Source organism: Haemaphysalis longicornis, unplaced genomic scaffold (genome assembly GCF_048455015.1).
Source record: "Haemaphysalis longicornis isolate Haplotype H1 unplaced genomic scaffold, Haemaphysalis longicornis Haplotype H1 scaffold_10, whole genome shotgun sequence".
Classification (NCBI taxonomy): Eukaryota; Metazoa; Arthropoda; class Arachnida; order Ixodida; family Ixodidae; genus Haemaphysalis; species Haemaphysalis longicornis.
The window spans coordinates 143,453,705-143,474,940 of record NW_027526204.1 but is presented as its reverse complement, the minus strand read 5'-3'; the positions used below and the strand labels follow the sequence as shown (position 1 = coordinate 143,474,940).

General features: G+C 50.4%; 1 long non-coding RNA gene across 1 annotated transcript in view; it reads left to right on the top strand.

Moving 5' to 3' along the window:
- The window catches only part of LOC144157985 (uncharacterized), a 38,879-nt gene extending 37,083 nt beyond the window's left edge, over window positions 1-1,796 (top strand). The window contains exon 3 of the long non-coding RNA XR_013319923.1: window positions 1,675-1,796. This is a non-coding gene — a long non-coding RNA (uncharacterized LOC144157985). The remainder of the gene's footprint in view (window positions 1-1,674) is intronic.
- The last annotated feature ends 19,440 nt before the right edge of the window (window positions 1,797-21,236 follow it).

The following is a 21,236-nucleotide window of genomic DNA, read 5'->3' as shown; positions in this document are numbered from 1 at the left end:
CCACTGCTCGTCAGAGGAAATTAGAGGGAACGGGTTCTTAGGGCTGCCCCAAATAGAGTGCGGTGCCGGGAGCAATTGAGGGGCGGGGGTAAAGGAAAGCCTGTATGTCGTGACGTACCGCTCGGGAAGAGAGTGTGTGAGTCTAGGGGAGTCTCCATGTGCTCTCCTGCATGTCGGTGAGTTGAGAAGGGTCCGGGGGATATCTGTTGTGGACTAAGCGGTAATGCCTGACAATATCGTGGTACGTTCTTAGTCTGTCCCTGGCAGATCTCGCCCCATGCATGTTAGGGAATGAGGGTGGGCCCGCTCGGACTGTAAGTCCGCAAGTGATGACATAGGTAACCTCATTTCCCTCAAGGAGGGCATGAGCGGGGGTCTAAATTAGTTGTACCGGGGAGTTTGGAGAATTTCGAGTGAGTGTTTTAGGGAGAGTAGAGAAATAAGGCCACGTGCAAAATTTCGATGCGCCATTTTAGAATTCGAGATTATAATCGCGAGGGTCGGCCTGTGTGAAATGCTAGCGCTATTGTCGCCTACCCAGCATCACCGGGTTGAAGGTCAAGCGAAACAAAGATGGAGCCACAAGCCGCGGTTTTCATTCGGTGGAACGTTCCACAAGCCTGCATACACACTTGCAACACTGCACAAAACACTACAAGATATTGGCACTTCGTGGAACGCTAGGATATCGTAACATGATATTGGTGTCGTACTACGCTCACCCTCACTCTATATGCGCAGGTCGCAGAAATGTTCCGGGTGACGGGGTGACGTACAAGTGGGTACGACACCTCAGAAAACGCAACCCATCAGAGATGTTGATCGCTGGGAAATTTAACGCGCACCTCCTAAACTGGGGATGCCATTGGGGGGTTCGAACATCCTGGAAACGACGGAGCCAGTTCCGGTGATGTTCACCATTGACATTAAGTACCTAACAGGACATGGGTGACACGCCGGGCAGCAAGAGACAGTGGTTGATCTAACCTACGCAGCCAAGGGGACTGTGCGGGTCTGGCGCGGGGCATGGGCCCCATGGGCTGTGACCACTACCCCATCTCGATCTGCGTGGGCATAGGAGATAAAAACAAACAGAGGATCATAGCGGGGGCCGTCGACTGAAAGAACTTTCCAGAGGCCGTAGGCAAGTGCGAGCGAAAAATACCCATCACGGAGAACCTGCGCCGATCTGTCGAGACCACCATAACGTCCAGAAAAACGAAGTGGATGAAGACTGGCCCATGCCGGACAAAATTTTTGCCAACTATTGGCAGACCCGCGAGGCGCTGTACATGCACTGCGTCAGCAACCGGAAGAGATGTGAAGACCTTGTTCATGTGCGCAACAAGACAGCCCAGGCGAGACGCTATGCTAAGCACCTGGTGAAATATGGATAGATAGAACACTGCGTGTCTTTCGAGAAGAAAACCGGCAGCCATCGAATGTGGCACGTATAAGGGTCGTATGTAACTGAGAAATAGGTGCGTAAAAACGTGATGCTCCTGCCCTTGCTTCAACGCTGTTACCGCATGTTTGACTGAAGAAATAAAACTACTAATAAAGATTGTGCTTTAATTCGCCTAATCAGCCGATGTAAACAGTACTGAGCATCACAAGAGGTGTGTATTTGTGCCAACAATCTGTTTGTTGACCTTTTCTCCTGTTATATTTCAGGGTTCGAATGCGTAGGAGTTGCAATTGAAGGCAGTGAAGGCATTTGTCAACCGACTGCATCTGAGAAACCTGCTACGCCATGACCTTCTAACAAATCGCACAGCTGCGTGAATAAAGCTTAATAAAGATACAATGAATGTAATATGCATCCTCGTTCGATTTGTAAGCTCTAGACTCCGCTAAGGTGATGCCCTTTGCTCTGGCCAAAAAGATATGGCTTCCACAAAAAAAATGCTCGCGTATCTGCTCACTTCGCTGCAGATGTTTCGAAACATGGTAGTCTTCTGCCATCCCTGCCACGTAAATGCGTCTCTTCTTTTTCTTCCTCTCTCTCTCTCTCTCTCTCTCTCTCTCTCTCTCTCTCTCTCTCTCTCTCTCTCTCTCTCTCTCTCTCGCTCTCTTTCTTTCTTTCTTTCTTTCTTTCTTTCTTTATTCATGTAGTAACATTGTCCCCTTCCCATATACAGGCGACTGAAGGACCAGGAAGAAAAGGTGCCAAGCAGCACCTGACTGGATCCCTGTCCTCATGCATTGTCCTTGCTTGGAAAACAAAAACGAACATGAATAAAATAGGAAAACACACACAAAAAATGTACTATTGGCGTCAAATGAAACGCGAACACGAAAATCTGAACCTTAATACACAAAGAGCGCGATTTCTTTCCATGCAAGCCAAAATGACGCGTAACTTAGTTACAAAAATAAAGTTGGGAAAAATGGGTGGCCAAATATACAAATAGCGTGCAATTATATGAATCCTACGAACAGGATTTTGTTTGATTTTGCACATTATGGTTCACACTTTTGTGTTCGCGTTTCTTCTTACGGCGATAGTACACGTGCCTTGTATAGCTCCTATAAATAGAAGCAACCGATGTGCATAACGAAAACACGATTACGCTGCAGTAAAAAAACTGACGCGCAGTAAGCATGGCACCGGAGACACAAACGAAGTCAATGCCTTTGTGAAAGACATAACGTATGGGCCCTGATCCACTGTGCTCACTAAGCAGTCGTTTTTGTTCAGGAGGGTAAGACCTAGGTACAACTTTCAAATCCCTGATTGGTTCGGCACTCCGGTGTTGTGTAAAGTCGAAAAATTCACTTTTTGTAAGATATGTTTGTTCAAAGTCATCCAGAGTTTTCTTTATTTGTGAATTCATGTATATCGCATGCTTGCGCTTGTGAAACCGGTACACATCGAAAAGGCCACATTTCACTGAAAAATGTGCAAAGCTATCCGTATATGTTAGGTATTTTATGTTCTAACAGATCTTTTATAGCTGAAATAGTGCCCGTAAATTGGAATCCGTTTTAGCGCCTCAGATTAGTAGACAATATCGCAAATTACACTGAACCATGGCGGAATATATACTAGTTCAAACATTCTAGGAATTTGGTTTATAACCTTCCACAGTGCCGCTATTAACGCGGAAGCGTATGAGGCACATTTCTTGTATTTCGCCGTGCCTGCTAGCCGTCCACTATCAGCCGCTTTTATCAAGCATCCGCGGAAGTATGTCATCACTGCCAAGCGGAAGCTATTACTTCTGCAGCCAGATACGAGGGCTTGTCCGAACTTCGAATACGTAATAGCGCCAACCATACTGTGGGAAAGACAGTATAATATAGCGGTCAAAAAAGAAAAGATACGTGATTTCAGTAGACGCCGCTCTTGCGCAGTAAAGACTGTTCTACGTTCCATCGGTACGTTCGTCGTCGGCAGATAGTGTGCCCAGCCGCTCGTGCAACTTGTGCGCTGACACCAAAGGGTTCTTGCCACCAGATGTTAACTGCTTTATTGATACAGAAAGTGGAAAAGAAGTGAATTAGGGATATTTTGAACTCATTTGGTGTTCACCAGCATACAACCAACTCCGGCGGAAGGGGAGAACGGGAATAAAAAGAGATAGGTGAGAGCGATTGGGGACAGAGAAAGAGAGGCAGAGAGAGAAAGAAAGATAGCGAGTGTGTAAGACTGGCCTGCAGGCATTGGGCTACAGCCGGTGCATGAGGTTCGTCTCCTCGAGGAAGGCCAGGAGAAGTCGGAAAGCTTCCCACCAGATGGAGTTGGGGCCTGTCGGGAAAAGCTGCTCCATGAGGGTGCGGCTGGGCAGCACGAGACGCTGGAGTGCCGCCCGAAGCTCTACTCGTGGGGCATCGTGCTCGCGGCAGGAGCAGAGCAGGTGCTCTAGAGTCTCGGGTTCCGGGCCATCAGCACATGTTGGCGACGACCGGCGGAATTGTCGGTGTAAGGGTTTGCCACGTTGCAGCAATCGAGCCGCAAACGGAGGAGTATGGAGGACTGCCCTGCTGATGCGGCCAGGCAGGACCTAAGGAGCTTGGCCGCTGATGACTCTGGGGCCCGGGTGCATTGTCTCCACCTCCCGCGCCAGGATGGGTTGTGCAGCATCGAAGGACCTCCGGTCACTGGAGGCAGGGACCCCATCCTGGAGAGCAGCACCTCTGGCATACCACTTGATATCCGCAATCGAATCACCGTGGCCCCTATAACCAGAAATATGCATCCGGAATACAACGTCACCCGCCGAGCCACTCGTGCGGCCGCGTTGCACCGGCTAGATTGCACTAGCTTTATCACTCCGTACACGGACGCTGCCCGCTACTCCAACCAGCGAGCTTACGCCGTTGCCGCTGTCGACCACCGCTTTCAACAGCTTTCGGTAGCCACTATTCGCACCACATATGCCACAACGGCGAAGAAGCAGCCATTGCGCTAGCAGCCACTACAGCCAAAGACTACGTAACCGTACTTAATGACTCGCAAGAAGCATGCCGCAAATATCTTCGCGGCCCCATTACTCTCACAGCTCTCCTCATCCTTCAGGCTTATTCAGAACTTCCCCACATCCCACTCATCTTGGCACCGGCCACATTGACCTCCCCAGAAACGATGCGGCCCACGGCGCTCCCTGCAAGCATGCCCGCCAGGCCGTCTCCGACCAGCAGCCTCCTTGCCAAGATACCCCTCTGACCCCCCTGATCTCCTCACCCACTACCGCCTCAGCCGCTGCAGATATCTTCCCCCTCACCCTCGCCTTAATCGTCACTAAGCCACTACCCTCCGAAGGCTACAAACGAACTCTTACCCCCACCGTACCCTCCTCCACAAAATGTACCCTACCCACTTTTACATGACCTGTGCCTACTTCCCATCCCCTGGAACACTATACCACCTGGTATGGGAATGCCACCAATCCCCATCGTTATCTCCAATCCCCAACCCTATTTACAAGCAGTGGATGCACCGGCTGCCCAGCTCGGACCTTGTGGCGCAAAAAGAAGTCGTCGCTAGAGCCCGGGAAGCCAGCCAGGACCAGGGCATCCTGGACTAAGGTCGCCCATACAGGGCTGGTGACCCCGCCATCTAGCACCAAACTTGGTCGTTTTCATTAAACGTTTATTTCTCTCTCTCCAGGATGGTCATGTGGGGGACAGAGCCAAACTCCGAGCGGATGTCAAGGAAGATTAGGTAGGCCCCCTCCTTGTCGTGGCGCACCTGCTCCAGCATGGAGACGATGTTCCCCAGTGCGTGAGCAGAGCAGTGGTGCCACCTGAAGCCACTTTGCTGCTCCAGTAAGACGCCATGCTGGTCAGCTTTTTACTGCAGGCGGGCCAGGACTGTGCTTTCCATGTGTTTGCCGGCAGCCGACGTGAGAGACACTAGCCGGTGGGATGCTGGCTCCATGGGTGGCTTGCCCATCTTGAGGGTGGGCGATACCAGCCCTACCACCCAGGTTGCCAGAAGTACACCCGCCCTCTACGCTCGGTTGAAGAGGCACAGGAGTGGCCTCCGCTCGGTGGCGTCCAGGTTTCGCAGCATCTAATATGTCACCCCGTCGATGCCGTGAGCACTCCGATGCTAGGGACAGCGGTCCAGGGCGTCCTGGAGTTCCCGAGGCGTGATGTCCGCTGTTCAAACGGCTACGACCCGTTCGTCATTCCGCTGGGGAGGGTTGTAGCGGGTACTGCAAGTGGGCCCCGGGCAAATCGATAGGCGAGCAGCTCCTGGCTGCAGTTCCACTGGAGGATGCGTGGCCGCTCGCCTGTCCTGTATGGTCTGCTTGCCATGCTGAAGAGCAGAGGGAGGGCTCAGATGGGCAAGGGCGGGTCGTCCGGGTCGTCCGGGTCGTCCGGCGCGAACAGCAATGGCAGCCACCTTCTGAGTGGCCAGGAGGGTAGCCAGGCACTCCTCCGTATCGGCGATGGAACATACCACATTCAGTCGGGTATTCATCATCACTTGGGAGACTCCGGGTGTGGCAACGAGCTCGCGGGCGATGGCCTCACTCAATGCCCTTAGGTAGGAGGCAGCTCAGTCCGACAGATGAAACAGGCACGTGCCGCCGGCCGGCTGCGTGATCGGCAGCCACGCGGCCAGTTTCTTGGAATTCCGCCACTTTGCCTTGCACTGCTGGAGGGTCAATAGGCCCTCACGCTGCTCGGGACCAAGTTCTGAGGCTGAGGACCCACCCAAAGGGCAGCAGCAGGTCGTGATCTCCATGAGAAGCGGGCCGCAAGGCGGTTTGTTTTTGTCATTCTTTCCTCCATGGTTTCTGTCTTGGGTGCCGCCATCTTGCGAGAGAATTGGAGCGGAGGCAGCAGTGGTTGTGCGAGTAGCAGCCAGTGGCACGCGGCGGCTCGTGGCACCACTAAAGGAGGGTGCGGAAACCGGCAGAACCTCGCCCGGGCGAGCGGCGAAGTCGGTAGCCGTGTGGTCCTGCGGGAGAAGGGCGAGGAGGGCTGACGATGAGCGTTGAGCCCTTCCGTCTGCAGCGCCACACGAAGCAAAGGCGTGCGGTTGCGCCGTAGCCGACGACTCGAAGTGGATGCACTGTTCAGCCGCGGCGTGGCTACCAGTGCTTGCGGGGTGAGCCACGCTCTTCGGGAGCTGGCTCCGCTGTCTCAATCCCGCAACGGTTTCAACTACTACAGTTGACCCGGGGCCGTGGGATGGCTTGCCTGTATCTTCCGCACGTGCTTGGGACGTGGTTTGATGCGCGGAGAGGAGGGAGGTTGTGCTGGCCAGTCGGACATTTCCACATCGCTGACGTCACCCGTAGCTCATGTGTCCTCTTCAGCATTGCCGCAGCTATCCCACATGCGCTTACGTAGCTAGGTCAAATGCATTTATTCTTCAAAAACCACCTCCTGCGTATGAGGGCTCGAAATGGACGCGTTCGTAGTCGAGGCGTTAAGGGAGGCAGTCATACCTTCGAGGGAATGCTAAAAGTCCGGCGTCGGTTGGGGCAGCGGGGCAAGTACGTGGCAGGTAGCGGGTGGCTAGAAGCCAGCCACTCCACGGTAATAGGCCTGCAAAAAGTCCGCTGCACGTTCCTGTTCCGTGATAATGCGGTCACAGGACTGGACGAGTAGATGGAGGCGGCGTGAGCAGGTGTAGCTGCTTGAGCGCCGATGTCCGAGTCGGGCTGGTGGCTCCATGCTGGGTAGAATCTCGGCGATCTGGGATGGGGCTATCGTAGCGCGTCGCACATGGTCAATCGGTGGTGGCTTAGTTGCGGTTCCAGAGAGCTAGGAGGCCCAGCGGGCGCGTAGTGCTGGCTATTTCCCGTGGCTGATAATTCGGGTTTCGAAGTCGATCTGCTTCGCCCAGGTCTCCGATGAGGCGTCTCGAAGTCCCTTGGTCCGTTGGCGTCTCGAAGGGAGGGTTGGTCATTAATGGTAAGTTCTGGATCTCATGTATGGTCTGGACGTTTCTTGTAAGTTCTTTTGCACCGGTTAAAGGGGAAGATTATTCTGTGGCGCACCCGAGCCCTCGGGCTTGCAGGTATTGTAGGGTCACCTCAATAGCTGCTTGAAGGGCGTTTTGCTGGTCGCCCAGAGATCCAGTGGAGACCCAAGCGTTAGTTTGTCCGCGTATACGGCATGGTGTAGGTTCGGGATGGCTTTTAGGGGTAGGGTAAGTCTTTCATGCTGATGTTGAAGAGTAGGGGGATACTATCGACCCTTGCTCAGTGCCCTTTGGTATGATTTGGGACTTGTCGGATTTAAGGTGTCCGATGCCAACTATTGTCGCGCGCTGGGTGAGGAATATTACAAAGTATTTGTATGTGCACTCGTCACAGTTCGCAGATGCGGGACCATGAAGAATGGCTGGGTGCGAAATGTTGGTAAACGCCGCCTTGATGTAAGGCCGCCTTTGAAAGACCGCTTACTGTGGTTTTCAAGGGTTTCCAGAACTTCCTCTTTAAAGGGACACTGAAGTTATTTGTAAAAATTGCTCGATTACTAGCGAAAAGTGCAGTCCGGAGTCCATAGACCATGTTTCGACCACTCTTAGTGCGTTTACGACAATTTATTTAGTAGAAAAATCAATTCGAAAATGGTGTCCTCCTCTCTGCATCCTCGCCCATTTTCTGTGGCGTTTTCGTGTGACGTCAGGAGGAGATGACTTGGCTTGACTGCGCTGCTGAATGGATCGCCGACCTTCTGACAGAGTCAGTCGGCCCAGCGTTCACTCCGCCGACCGCCGACTGGTCGTCGAAATTCGTTTGCTCAGATGAAACTAAGCCGCGACACGTTTGGGAATGGAAGAATGTGCCTTTGTTTAGTTTGTTATTTTGTACAGTGTATCAAGCTCCAAGTCCAGTTCGCTCCACACAGGCTTCGCCGACTGGTAGGCTAGTAGGAAAATCTAAGGCCATTTGAAGGCGGGAGAAAATTCAGCGAAGTCAATTTACGTACTAAGGAAATAAAATCAACCGAAACTTTTCCTGTGCAGCGTACAACTAGGCAGCAGGAACACTTTTTTGCTCTTGGTGGACAAACACAGCGGTCAGCAGCACGGCTACACATCTGCGAACGCTTTTCTGTCTAAGAAATGCAGTTGCTAGACGTGAGATATTGTAAAAAAAAATGGGAGGACGCTTAATGCACGAGCGCTATACAACAAATAGTCACTTAATCTGCTTGAAATGCTAAAACTGTATCAAAGCGTAAAGTAGTTATACATTATATACTTCATATTTCCTTCGCCTGCAGCGCTGAGCCGTGGCCGAGTGGTCTGGAGCGCTAGATGTATTATTTTGCAAGTCGTAATTTCGAATCTCCGAGGGTACTTTCTTTTTTTGCAAGTTGATTTTTTCGTTTTCGTCCGATGTTTTCTATACTGAGTTCACCATTTTTGGGCCGCAACGTTCACTCCTCCACGAACAAATACGCAGAATGCGCGCAGACTGCATGCTCTTGCCGTAAGCACTGACTGCTTGTGGGCAGCGGGCACAGGCCAGAATCAGCATACCCTTGGCCTGGTGCGAACACGTTTGTTTTCGATACGGGCATGAGTGAGGCTAGGTCCGAATATGCGGGAAAAGCTCATGACATTTGAGCGTCTGCGGTGACGCGGAGGGCATTCATGCACTGCGTAGGCCTCGCCTAGTGATTTCTACACTTCCAAGCCGTCCTGGGAGGCTTATCTAGGCATATTACAGCCGAGAACATGGCAGAAGCGCGGTATGGCGATTATTGAGACATTGAGAATGCTCATTCAACGATAACGTCGGATGCCAAGCATGTTGTTTTACTAAACCGAAACCGAACCTTGGACGTCGTCGAAACACGGTGCACCTCCTGCCGACGTCACAGCCTTTAGTTGGTGCGGCCGCCGCAAGCCCCTGATGATAGTTTTAAGAGCGAATGCTCTTTATAAGCGACCCCAAACCATCCACCGCCGGCGGCGGCGTCCGCAGTGCTCCTCTATATTTAAGAAAGAAACAGCATCCGGCGCCAGGTTTCGATCCGAGGACTTTGCGGGCCGCAGCCCGACGCTCTACCGAATAAGCCACGGACGCGGCGCTGATATCGGTGTCAGAACGCGCCTTATATCTTTAACGCACTCAAACTACGTCGTCAGCGGCGTGCGTTGGCGACTCAGCGGCGTTATAGCGGCTTGATAACTGCGTGGTGTACACGTGATACTACAAACCCGATGGAAGAGATGGAAGAGAAGGCGGCGAGGCGGTGGGCTGCGGGGGCCGAACGCAAGCGCCGCAAGCGGGCCGACAACCGTGCATTCGCACTTTCACATTCTCCCCCTCGGGGAAATGCGGGGGAATTTTTCTTCTTACGGGCTGTATAAAATAATTACCGACTTACCAACCAGATAAACGATGAAAAGTTTGTTAATTTGAGCAGTCAGGGGAGCTTGACAAATTCACTTCAGTGTCCCTTTAAGATGTAACAACAGTATGTCTGGTTGATAAATGTTGGCGGAAGCCATGCGTTGCGTCCGGGGAGTAGCCGTTGTCTTCAATGTGCGGCGAGGGATAATTGTAGACGAAGTTATAACACAGTTTGCCAACGCATGACACTAGAGAAATAGGCATTAGGTTCTTTTAGTTCGAGGGTTTGACTGTTAGGGGATGAGATTGACATCCGCGTGTTTCTACTGCGGGAGCAAGGAAACCGCCAGCCAGCACTCCTTGATGTAGATAGGAGATTTTCCAAAACAGCATGATCGAGGCTTCGCAGTAGTTTATTGGGAATCTCGACCATGGGTGGTGTTGCAAGGGGAGGTTGTACGCTGCTGCCGGGATTCCAGTAATAGACAACGGCTCGTCCATTTTGGGGTTCGGATCACCTGCCTAACCGAGTTCCTGGGTGGGTTGAACGGGAGGTGGGGCCGGGTAATTCTAAATTAATCGGTGAAGCTGGTCTGTTGCGACCAGGTTGTATTCGCCGGTTCCCCTGAGGGAACGCACCACGTGCCAAGTGCGGCGTGTTCCTTGTGGCTTATTGCAAACCGCGTGTAGTTTTGCTGGCTGAGCTGACGGGCGTACGCTTCCGCCTCTACTGTAATTTTCGCATGCGGATCTTCAGCTTGCAGTTTATCTTGTTCTTTCACCGTATGAGTATCCCTTTAAGGGCGTCCTAAATATGGTGGAGATGGACATCGGTGGCGGATTTTCTTGTGTAAGGCAGAGTTCATTGATGTGTTTTCTTGCCTCTTGAATGGGCTCGGTAGTCCATTACTCGAGTTATCGTGCATTCAGTGGGAGTGGCTTCTCGGAAGTTTGGAACTGTATAATGTAGTGGTGGCTGCCGAGAGTTTTTTCCATTCGCGACCATGTAGCCCTTTTGATGTTGCACGCAAACGTCAGTACGGGGTAGTTTCGCTCAAGACGCTGTTGCCAATTATGGTGGGCATCTGAAAGAAGTTACAAAAGTGAAGTTGGTTTTCGAGAGTAGCTTTGTGTAATAATATACCTTTCGTGTTTTTTTCTGGGGTAACCATAGTCCATATCCTGTGTATTCTTGTCCCCGATGACCACAAGGTTGTGTCCTTTGCTACGTTAGCGGACGGTTCATAAAAGGCGGTCGATCCGTGGGAGACGCTGGGTTGGCCGACTATAGATCTTCAAAGATCCAGGCTGACTTGAGACTTATTGCGTGGTAGCAGCTCGACGAATATAGGATCTATTGTGGTAAGTAGGGTGGGGAATCGGGCTGTCTGGGTGGCTTCAACGAAGATGGCGTTTCAAGATGTTGCAGAGGCAGCATATATCGTGTACACCCGGAGTGAGACGTTGCCTGTATCATTTTCTTCAAGAGCGATCAGGTCTGGCGAGTGTTGGAGGGCGAGGGGGGTGGTAGGCGGTTGTTTTTCGAGATATGAGCGGCATTCCATTGCCACATGGTCCACGGGGGTTGGGATGACGGCACGAGACGAGACAGATAGTATGTCTCGTCTCGTTACGATCCTCGTCTTTCTTGCTCTAAGCCCCCAATTCAGTATCAATCAACTACCCAAACAACAGTTTCGATGTTTCCATACCTTTTGACTTAACATCAATCTCAAGTGAGCGGTCTTTCCACGACAATACTGAGAGAGAGAGACAGAGAGTGAGAGAGAGTGAGTGAGTGAGTGAGAGAGGGAACAAACTTTTATTTTCTGCAGGACCTAAATCCAGGTCCTAATAAGAAAGTTCACTTATCCGTATCCTCGTAGTACTTCAGAATGCCCGTGCGTATCCGGTGCATGTGTTTGTAGAGAGCTTCCTGGGCAACCTGGATGTTTACTGTCGGCGGGAAACAGCGCCAGATCTCCCAGGACGTGATGGAGAAGAGGGATGGGGCAAGATATGGCGGGATGCAGTCGCAATAAGAATGAGGGATGGATGGGTAGGAAGAACACGTGGGACAGGATGGATGGCCAGGGCGCTGTTGGGAATGACTATCCCACCGCTGCCACCACTGTTGGGACTGGGCCCTCTCCACCACAGCCTCCAACTGTTGCGACTGGCCACCCGAGCGCAGTCACCGGTGTAGCGATGTTGCCTTGCTTTGTCCGCTATCGACGCGGCGCAGAGCAGAGCGAAGAAGTTCTCGAGCCGACGAAAACTTGAAGTAACATTTATATACACTATTTACAGGGTAAGCTAACGTTACATAACTAGCACAAAGGCGACAGCACCCTTTTCACTCTGTGCTTCCGAAGAGACTGGTGCCGGAGAGAAGCCGCCGAGGAAAGCCGACGATGAGAGTGTCCGGGCTTCTTTTATACCCCGGGAAGTTCGTTGGGGCCCCAAGAAGTTCGAAAAGCTCCAATCAGAGCTCTCGCTGCCTGAAGTTTGAATTCCGACGAATGGTAGCGAAGCGGTGAGTCAGCTGCGCCGCCAATGGGGAAAGGGAGAGCGATGCCGCCGCCGTCTCCGTGACCTCGCCTCCGGGCGTAGCAACATGCCCTTGTCACCCTTGTTTGGGTCGTTCTCCGCTGAGGGATACGGCCGCGCCGCAGCGTTCTGGGATGCGGGATTCGGCCGCGCCGCAGCGTTCCGAGATGCAGGATTCGGCCGCGCCGCAGCGACGAAAGGGAGAGGCGTGACTCAGCCTCGCTGTCGGCGCGTCGCCTCGTGCAACGCCTTTGGGCCAGGCGCTCTGGCACAACAGCGCCGATTGATGCGGTGAAGAATGTGATGCCGGGGAGTGAAGAGGTTTGAGTCTGCCGATGAGGCACGCAGCCTCACGAGTTAGACGGTAACTAGGGGGTGGGGACAGGGTGCGTGATAGGCGTTGGGTGCGTATTTGGTAGCGTCGGGAAGCTCGGTAGGTAGTACGAACCGTCGGCGGGTGGTACAAGTTTGGCCAGGACATGGGTAGACCCGGAAAGGTACTCGGGTGAGCGCAATTGGTAAGGCGTTTCCGCTCTAGCCAGCGTGGCCAGGAACCCAAACAAGTGTGAAGCGTGGCCGAGGATTCGATGCAAGTATCGGAGTGACGAAGTCAGTGGTGTGTGGGTGGGCATCATGGTGAGCAAAATTACGAAGGGCTGACTGACAATGCTGAGAGGTAACCGCCATTGCACTAGGACTGGGTTTCTAATGCTTATTTCTACTGAAAGAGAAGGGTGTGTAGCTTGTTAGATTCTAAAGTATTATTAAAAAGCTACAAAGGCATTTTATTGGAACACGGGTATTATGTTAGTAAGTGTTCGCCGGCCGAGAAAGCAAAGCTGCTCTTTTATGCGAATACCTTAAACCGGAATGATTATGACCGTGCCCAATGGGGTGTGGGGAGCAGAAATAAAACAGAACCAGTGCATCAGTTGAAACATTTTTTAATTAATAAAAGTTTTGTTTAGTCGTTGGATATTTCTCTGAGCATTCAGTCAGGTATAGGTCCGCGCTATCCACAAGTACCTAATTCATGCTCGGGAGCGTTTCGCCGTTTTGTACAGGTAACTGAAAGAATACAGGCAGTATACGACATTAGTTGTTTGAAACAGGTTTTCATTTTATTTCTTCTGCATTGAAGCATGTCTAAAAGCGTAGACATCAGAAAATATGTAGTGTAAACTCCGAACTGTGACTAGTAAATAACTTCGTTAAAAAAATAGCGTCTCCTCCTTCGTTCAAAGACATAAATTGCCTTCTTTTTTTAATTTGGTACATACTCCAAAAATGTTCGATGTCGTTGTCGTTGGAGATTCATTCTATTCTTGGTTGAAAATTTCGGAAAAGGGCTACATAAATACCAGTCATAGATACATTCTTGTATGCGATGTTTGGAATCAGTTTGCTGCGACATTTAACATGAATAAAAAAATATATATTTCACATTATCCTACGTGATATCATTGAAATTATGAAACAATTACCTACTCAGTTGCTCCGAAGTAGTAAACTCTCTAACGCTGACACTTAAGAACTAGTGAGGCTTTGTGCCATACCGTCTTTTTCAGGAACATACATTGCTGGATTTGGCTTGTGCTTGGGATTATTTTGGGAGCCGCTGTTAATAGGGTCATAAAGATGCAAAATAGTATCTTCCTCCCCGGCATACGTTGAATGCAATGTTGTAGTTGTCGAAAAATTGCGGGGTGTTAAGCGAACAGAATCAAACCACCCCGTAGACAAAGTTCATGTACGAATGAAACCGATCATCAACGTAATGCAGGTTCCTAGATATATAAACCATCTACAGAAGGTATTTGTAATGATGACAGCGCCGTTAGACCCCGAAAGGACGATGACCCTCCTCCCTTCACCTAGTTTTGTCGTCCCCCATGCGTCGGCGGAGTGGCAGCCCTTTGTGACGGCCTTGCCGGCGACCATCGTCGCAGCTGTGGGGAAGGTTTTCGTTTCCTCCCGACAATCGGGGGCGGGAGGAAACAATGAGGCGGGAGCAGATCAGCGAATCAGGTCCGATAAACCGGCTTCATCGCTGGACGATTCACGTCGAAATTCCACCGCGGACCTTGCTACTCGGCGTGCGTCGGTGCCTATTGTCGGCGACTACCCGGCTACACAGCTAGGGGCAGCGGAGTCCGCAGCTCAAGCCACCGGACAGCCAGGTGCGCCCACCTGGACGGCCCTCGCCGTGGCGAGCTTCCGCCGGGATTGGCCAAGGGAGTCATACGAGCCGGTAAATACCGAGACGCCTCCACTGAGCGCCAGAGAAGCGCCCGGTCAGACCGCCGACACTCAAGCTCTGCCGTATCCTTACCGGGCCAGCCGAAATGGCTTGCTCGGGGCAGGCGCAACCGCAGACGTTTGCTGTAAGAAGACCCCTGAAGCCAAGGCGGCAGGCGGCAGTGAACGAACCGCTGATGCCCTTACGAGAGACCCGGACTCGCGCGCAATTCGGCTTCCGTCCGCACTAACTGGCACACGTCGTCGGCATGGTCCGCCAGTGCTTATTAGCGTTGACAAGCCGCCAGCTTGCTGTGACAACGGCTCCAATGTTGCGCTAGATAGGCTTTCGGGGTCTCGTAACTCTAGGCTCAGGTCCACAGCCTCGGACGCTGCGAAGCTGCTGCTTCCGGGCGCAGAGTCTGAGAAAATGGCAGCCGAAAGAAGCTTTCATTGCGCTGGAGGGGACGGTGTCAAACGCGTGCATGAGAAGGGAAGCGTCCTAAAGTTTCGGCTCCTGGTCGTGCGTGTGGTTCTGGCATTGTGGGCTTCCCGCACAGGTTTCAGAGGCGGATCACCTGACGCCTCTTCAAACGCTGAACATTGCGGTTGGCGCAACAACCGCTGTGTGGACTCTCACTTCGAAGCAGCGCCCGATTACGTCGAGTGTTACGGGCGAAAGGGAGGAGGGACTGTGGTGAACTGACTGAACTCTCGTGTGCGGTTCATTCCGCTGCTGTATTTTTAAAGACACCAGTATTTCTTTGCTACTTAAACCCAGAAATTTTGGTCTGTCTGTATGTCTGTCTGTCTGTCTATCCGTCTGTCTGTCTCTGACTCGATTCAACCCGCCCAGCCAAAGTAAAACAATGCCTGCGAAATAGTCTTATATAGTCACAGCTAAATCTACCCGTCCAAGTCCGGTGTAATGTTCATACTTGTCAAAATTGTTGAAGAAGAACAAGACATTACGCAAATATAAGACAACAAATTAATACAGCAGTGATATTTGCAGTGTTCCTTTATAAAAAATCATACATGCTTGACTTTTGCGAAATTAAATACTTCATCAACTGCAGAAAAAAAATTCCCCCCGCCGTCGCCTGCTGTCGCCCGCGCCACTATAGCTTCTGGCGCCATTTCAAGAAATCAACCGGCAACAGTTACGAATAAACCGGCAACAGTTACGAAAGGTTCCACTAGATAGGTTCCACGCTTTGCTTGCAACGCACGTGGAGTAGGGAAACGCGGTTCTATAAACGTTGAAGTAGGCCGCCTCGATTCACGCGCGTCTTCGCCGTACGGCAGCGTTGGCATCGAGACACCCGGTTTGGAGCAGTGGAACGCGGGAAATTTAAAGTGATTTAAGCAAACCTGTGGCGTCTTTACATTGGGAGGAGCTTTACGCAAGAGGAACATGAGAGGTGAGCGGGAAAGCGAAGGGAGGCATTTACTTGACAAAAGTCGATAAAGACTATCGTCTTTTGACGACATTTGCAACTAAAGGAGCCGATACGCGGCCAATTTTTCTTCCCTGTGCTTTGGGCGGAGAGTAACATTCACCCTTTGTTTCGTTGCTTTATTTTGCAATTGCGTTGTTTATTTGGCTGCCGTTTTCTCTTGTTCCTTCCCTTGTTCTCGCGAGTGAGCCTTACTTTTGCCTTCGTTGTATCACTCACGCGGGCATTTTGCAGGGTGCATGATGTTCCCTTGGAGTGTTAGGCATCCTTTCTGTTTTGTTTCTTTTGCGTGGCATTTCACTGTGTGCTTTGCTCGCAGGCGCAAATTTAGCTTGCATGCATGGTCGCAAGGGATATTCCTCGCATTTTTTGTTTGTTTGTTTGTTTTGTTTACGGCATTATAATCACTTTGTTTTGGTGCCTGTAGTAGTCCAAGAAGTCCTGACAGAGGCTTTTGATGGGGAGCTGTAATGATGACAGCGCCGATAGACGCCGACGGGACGATGACCCTCCTCCCTTCACCTGGTTTTGTCGTCCCCCCATCCGTCGGCGGAGTGGGGGCCCTTTGGGACGGCCTTGACGGCGACCTTTGTCGCAGCTGTGAGGAAGGCTTTCGTTTCCCCCCGACCTTCGGGGGCGGCGGACAGGGGGGAGCGGGGGTGAAACCCTAATTGGCAGGTGCGTTGCTGTGGGGAGGTGGCCTGCCTGCGCCCTGCTCGCGCGTGTTTCAATGAGTTTGTTCGGAGCTGCGGCCCAGAGCGGTCGCATCAAGACTTGCTCCCGTGGCGGTTTCTGGGTGCCAGAGACCCAAGAATTTCTCGCCAACCGCGCGGCGGTTCGGCACCTTTTTTGGCCTCCGGGCCACCATCAGGGATCGCGCCGCGATACCCCCGTTAATGCGCTGCGGCGCCGTTTAATTGTATTTCAGTTTTCGTTTTGTCTTGTGGTACGCTTCGTCGTCTCCTGTAATAAGTGTAAATAGACTTTTTCTTCATCATCTACTTGCCTCGTCTCTTCATTGGGTCCTTCACCACCCTCCACAACCGCACCACTCACCCTCTTCAACGAACCAAACTTTACTGTACTGCACACTCTTTAATGAAGAGAGCAGTTTGTTTAGACGTCATCAATTTTGTGAATATTAACTGGTATGATACTAGATTCTGAATATAAGAATAACGGGGGATAAAACGTATGGATACATTTGGATTTTGGAAATCACACCTGTATTCGCGTTTGTGGGCTATATTTGCTGATATGCACTACGCTAACACTACAAGAAGTCACATATGTGTATTTCCGGTAGTATGGAGAGGGTATGCGTGATGCGGATAAGAGTAAACTAAAAATACATTGTTTCTTGTACTATTTTCGTAGTTTAGCATCAGCATTTTATACAAATAAAAATATGCCAGTTCACGGCGAAAGTTGTTTAGATCTTGTGCTCGTTGGCGTTTATTTCAGCGGGAAAGCGGTAGTTGCGGAGGTTTTTTTGTCATTGCAAGCTCGTGCGTGGCTGTCTGACTATAGATCGGGGACAATATTGTACTTTCCAAATATCAGGGTAGGGGTTCGTGTTTGACACTACCAGCCAGACCTTTTACTTCGCAACTGTATTGCAGGATACTATTGTTACGTGGCTCCAGAACAAATGAAACGAACGATGGTCGGTGGCTTAGTAACCTATTTACACGATGTCAGCAATGAGAGAGGGCCTAGGCTGGCTACGCGCCGCCCACAGCTTTGTCTTTTTCGACGATAGGTGTCTATGGTGCTGTGTTCTAATGTCGATTTCTTCTAATCGTCACAATATTATACAGCTATGCTTTCCCTGCAGCCTTCGTTATACCAGCACCAAAATAATTTCTAGGGCAAGCATAGGGAATTACGTTGGTTTTATGTAGTAGGATACTTAGTGCGAATTCTTGGTTAGTTGGTTGTGCGCACACTGAATTGAAATGGCAGTGCGAATGAACAAGGAAAAATACAGGACGAACGCTACTTAGACTGATTCCTACTTTACAACAAAGGCGCCGTGCAGGTGCGCAAGCAGTACAGACTAGCAACATTTATACCGGAAAGCACAAAACAATAAACGTAAATAATGTTAAAGTATTCAGTAGGTGTGTGTTTATTACTTCAATTCAAAGTCGTGGTATTTTTCCACTCGTGCACCACTGCTGTTCCAATAGGGGATTTCGCTATAGGACAAGGCAACATAGGACATACTGTTTCTAGCCACTTCCTGCCGTAATTTAGGCCAATCATATTTCAAGCTAAAATTAAGCCACACCATATATTATCAACAGGACTGATGGCAACTTTTCGACAATATACTCAAGAGCATTGCACCATACCATGTGCATACTTATTGACCACCGTCTTTTCTCCGCAGTACTGTCAACAATTAAAAACCCGTATGGGTTGGAATGTGAAATATTTTACTTTTGACTTTTTCAGTGACCGTGATCTGACGTTTCAAACTTTCCCCTTCATTGCGTATACGAAAGACCTAAAATATCTATCTGTGAGCCTGTTGCGAATACCTACGTAGAACACATGCATGTGTCACTGATGGCCGGAGTACGGCATCAGCGGCGGTAATGTACGTCAACGGCCCTCTGCGCGCCAACTCTGTGCGGTGATTCCTCGATCTATCTTTCAGGCACCGACAGGGGCAGCTTCTACATTACACCTATTGTACAGGCAACAGAGCGGGCGAAGTGATTTTCAATGTAGGTAGTCTTTCTTTGGCTATTTCAAACGAAAACATTAGTCTGTATGTTTGTCGCTCAATTCAGCTGTGGGGCCAAAAATTAGAAAAAATCATTGAGGAAGATGTATAAACAGTCCAGTTCACTTGTAAAAATATCCAAGTGCAAAGGAAATCCTATCGTTATAACCTATGATTGTTATATGCGGGTTGCTAAATAAAAAGACGGAGCAGAGCTCAAAACATTTTATTTGCACGCATGCAAGGTTGTACTGCTACCTACTTGTGGAAAAAAAAGCCATACTCGGTCACCTTTGTTACCTTCACATGAAGCTGGCACGGGTGTAGGAACAAATGGTCCCGGAACAAATGGTCCCGGAACAAATGGTCCCCGGAACTTATGGTGCCGGAACTTATGGTCGCGGAACAAATGGTCCCAACTCGAAAGTAGGAACAAATGGTCCCGGAACTTATGGCCCCGGAACAAATGGTCCCAGGCACCTGTTCAGGCAAAATGTGGGTTCTGTTTAAATTTGTTTTATTTTGCTGGAGCGCAGTTTCTAATTTCTTATGTTTCTTTATTTTTGTTTTCTTTTTTTCAGATTTCGTTAAACTGGCTAGCTTAATTTGGGCGATTACAACGATTAAACGCGGTATTTCTGCCAACCACGCATTATTCTGAAAGTGCAGGGCATTCATTACGCGATTGGCCCGTTTTCGGAATTTTTTTATGCGTATTTTATCCGGCCTTTTTATTTTAGTCGTCGCATTTTTTATACGTTCAAGACGAACATTCGTATTTATTACTACCCTCTCTCTTTCGGTATTTGATTTTTGTAATATTTTTCTTTTTTCGGTTTTCCACGTTTTGATTGTTTGTGAGTCCGGCCGTGTTCCAGGAAGCCGCACGTGTCACGAGACGCCGCTAGTAAGCGAGGGGGGTGACAGGCACAGTGTCGAGGCATGCGGACGTCTGGTCTGATAGCGAACATCAGCTGAGGCGCTGGTCAAGCGAGGCTGTCGCGACGGTCAGCACTGTTAAGTTCGTGCTTCTTATTTAATTAATGAAAGCCGCCGGTGGCTCATGTATTGGCGTCGCCTCCGCTTCTAGCTGTGCGCTCAGTTCCTTTCATGCAGCCGCAAAGACGCGAAGTTGGGGGTCGCGGAGTGCAGGCTTTGTGCTCCTTCCTCTATTGGTATGCGGTCATTCGGTGACGAGCTGACGGGAAGCGAAAGGGTGCCGTCTCTAGTTTTTGACGATTTGCGAAGCCGGCGTCGGCGCTGTTCGTTGACGGTCATTCGCCTTAGGAATTCGCCTCGGGTTGAAGGAGCTCTTCTCGGTAGTCCGGCGGGCGGCGGCGTCCCAAGGGATTAGCCACGACTCCCTCACTGCGCCCGCGCGCGCGGCGACAAAGGCAGGGCGGGAAGGCGACGACACCGTAAGGTGTTAGCCGCGCGAAGACCGCTCTAAACGTTCGGCTTTGGCTTTTGAGGAGATGCCGCCCGCCAGCAAAATATTGCCTATTTTCGGAGAAAAACCAGTTTCTAAGCTGCAAGCTGTAAAATTATCCAGGTGCAAAATCTTTATTAGTGTTGCTTCGCTTGATTCGAACTGCAGATATCGAAGCATTTCAGGTGGTGAGCACAGTAACTCAGCTTAGCCAACCCAATAAACCCTCATCGAGTAAAGTTCCCTTTTGAAATAGCGACAAAACGGCGAGCGCAATGCACCAGTACAGCTCTATGTTGACTGGCGGTCAAGAGTACCGTCCCACTCACATTTGTGATACTTTAAATAACCTAAATAATACTGTCACTGTAAATAGGCTCAACGCACTGGATGAAGTCAGACTCACTTCTCAAGCATTAACAAAATTTTGTATTCTTGCGAATAATCCACTTCAGCCATGTTAATTTAAAAAGTTGTGTTGGTCCACTTCATAAGAAAACTGCATTCACGAAGAAAATTACGGTAGCCCGTTATTGTATTCACTTTAAACACCGGCCGAGGGCGGCCCAGTACACGCAGATTTTTGATTGAAAGGTTCACCACTGGTTTGCCTGGCACTCGGAATAACAAAAAAGTACAAACAAAGCAAGCACGGGAGATCGTACACGTGCGACAAAAAAAGTTTGTATACAGCATTGAGCTCAAGCAAATTCAGCATTAGCAAATATACTGTGTACGAACAGACGCAAAATACAGTGTGCACAGATACAAGCATAAATATAAATACATTGACCCCCCTCCTTCTCTCATGCAGGCGCTAAGGCGTAGTACTGGTGGGACCATTTCTTCCTACTTTGAAGTTGGGACCATTTGTTCCGGGACCATTAGTTCCGGGACCATAAGTTCCGGGCCATTTGTTCCGGGACCATTTGTTCCGGGACCATTTATTCCGCGACCGAGCTGGCACACATCTTTTTCAAGAGCATCTATAGCACGAGGTCGCGGGTTCGATTCTCGGCCGCGGCGGCCGCTTTTCTGATGGAGGCGAA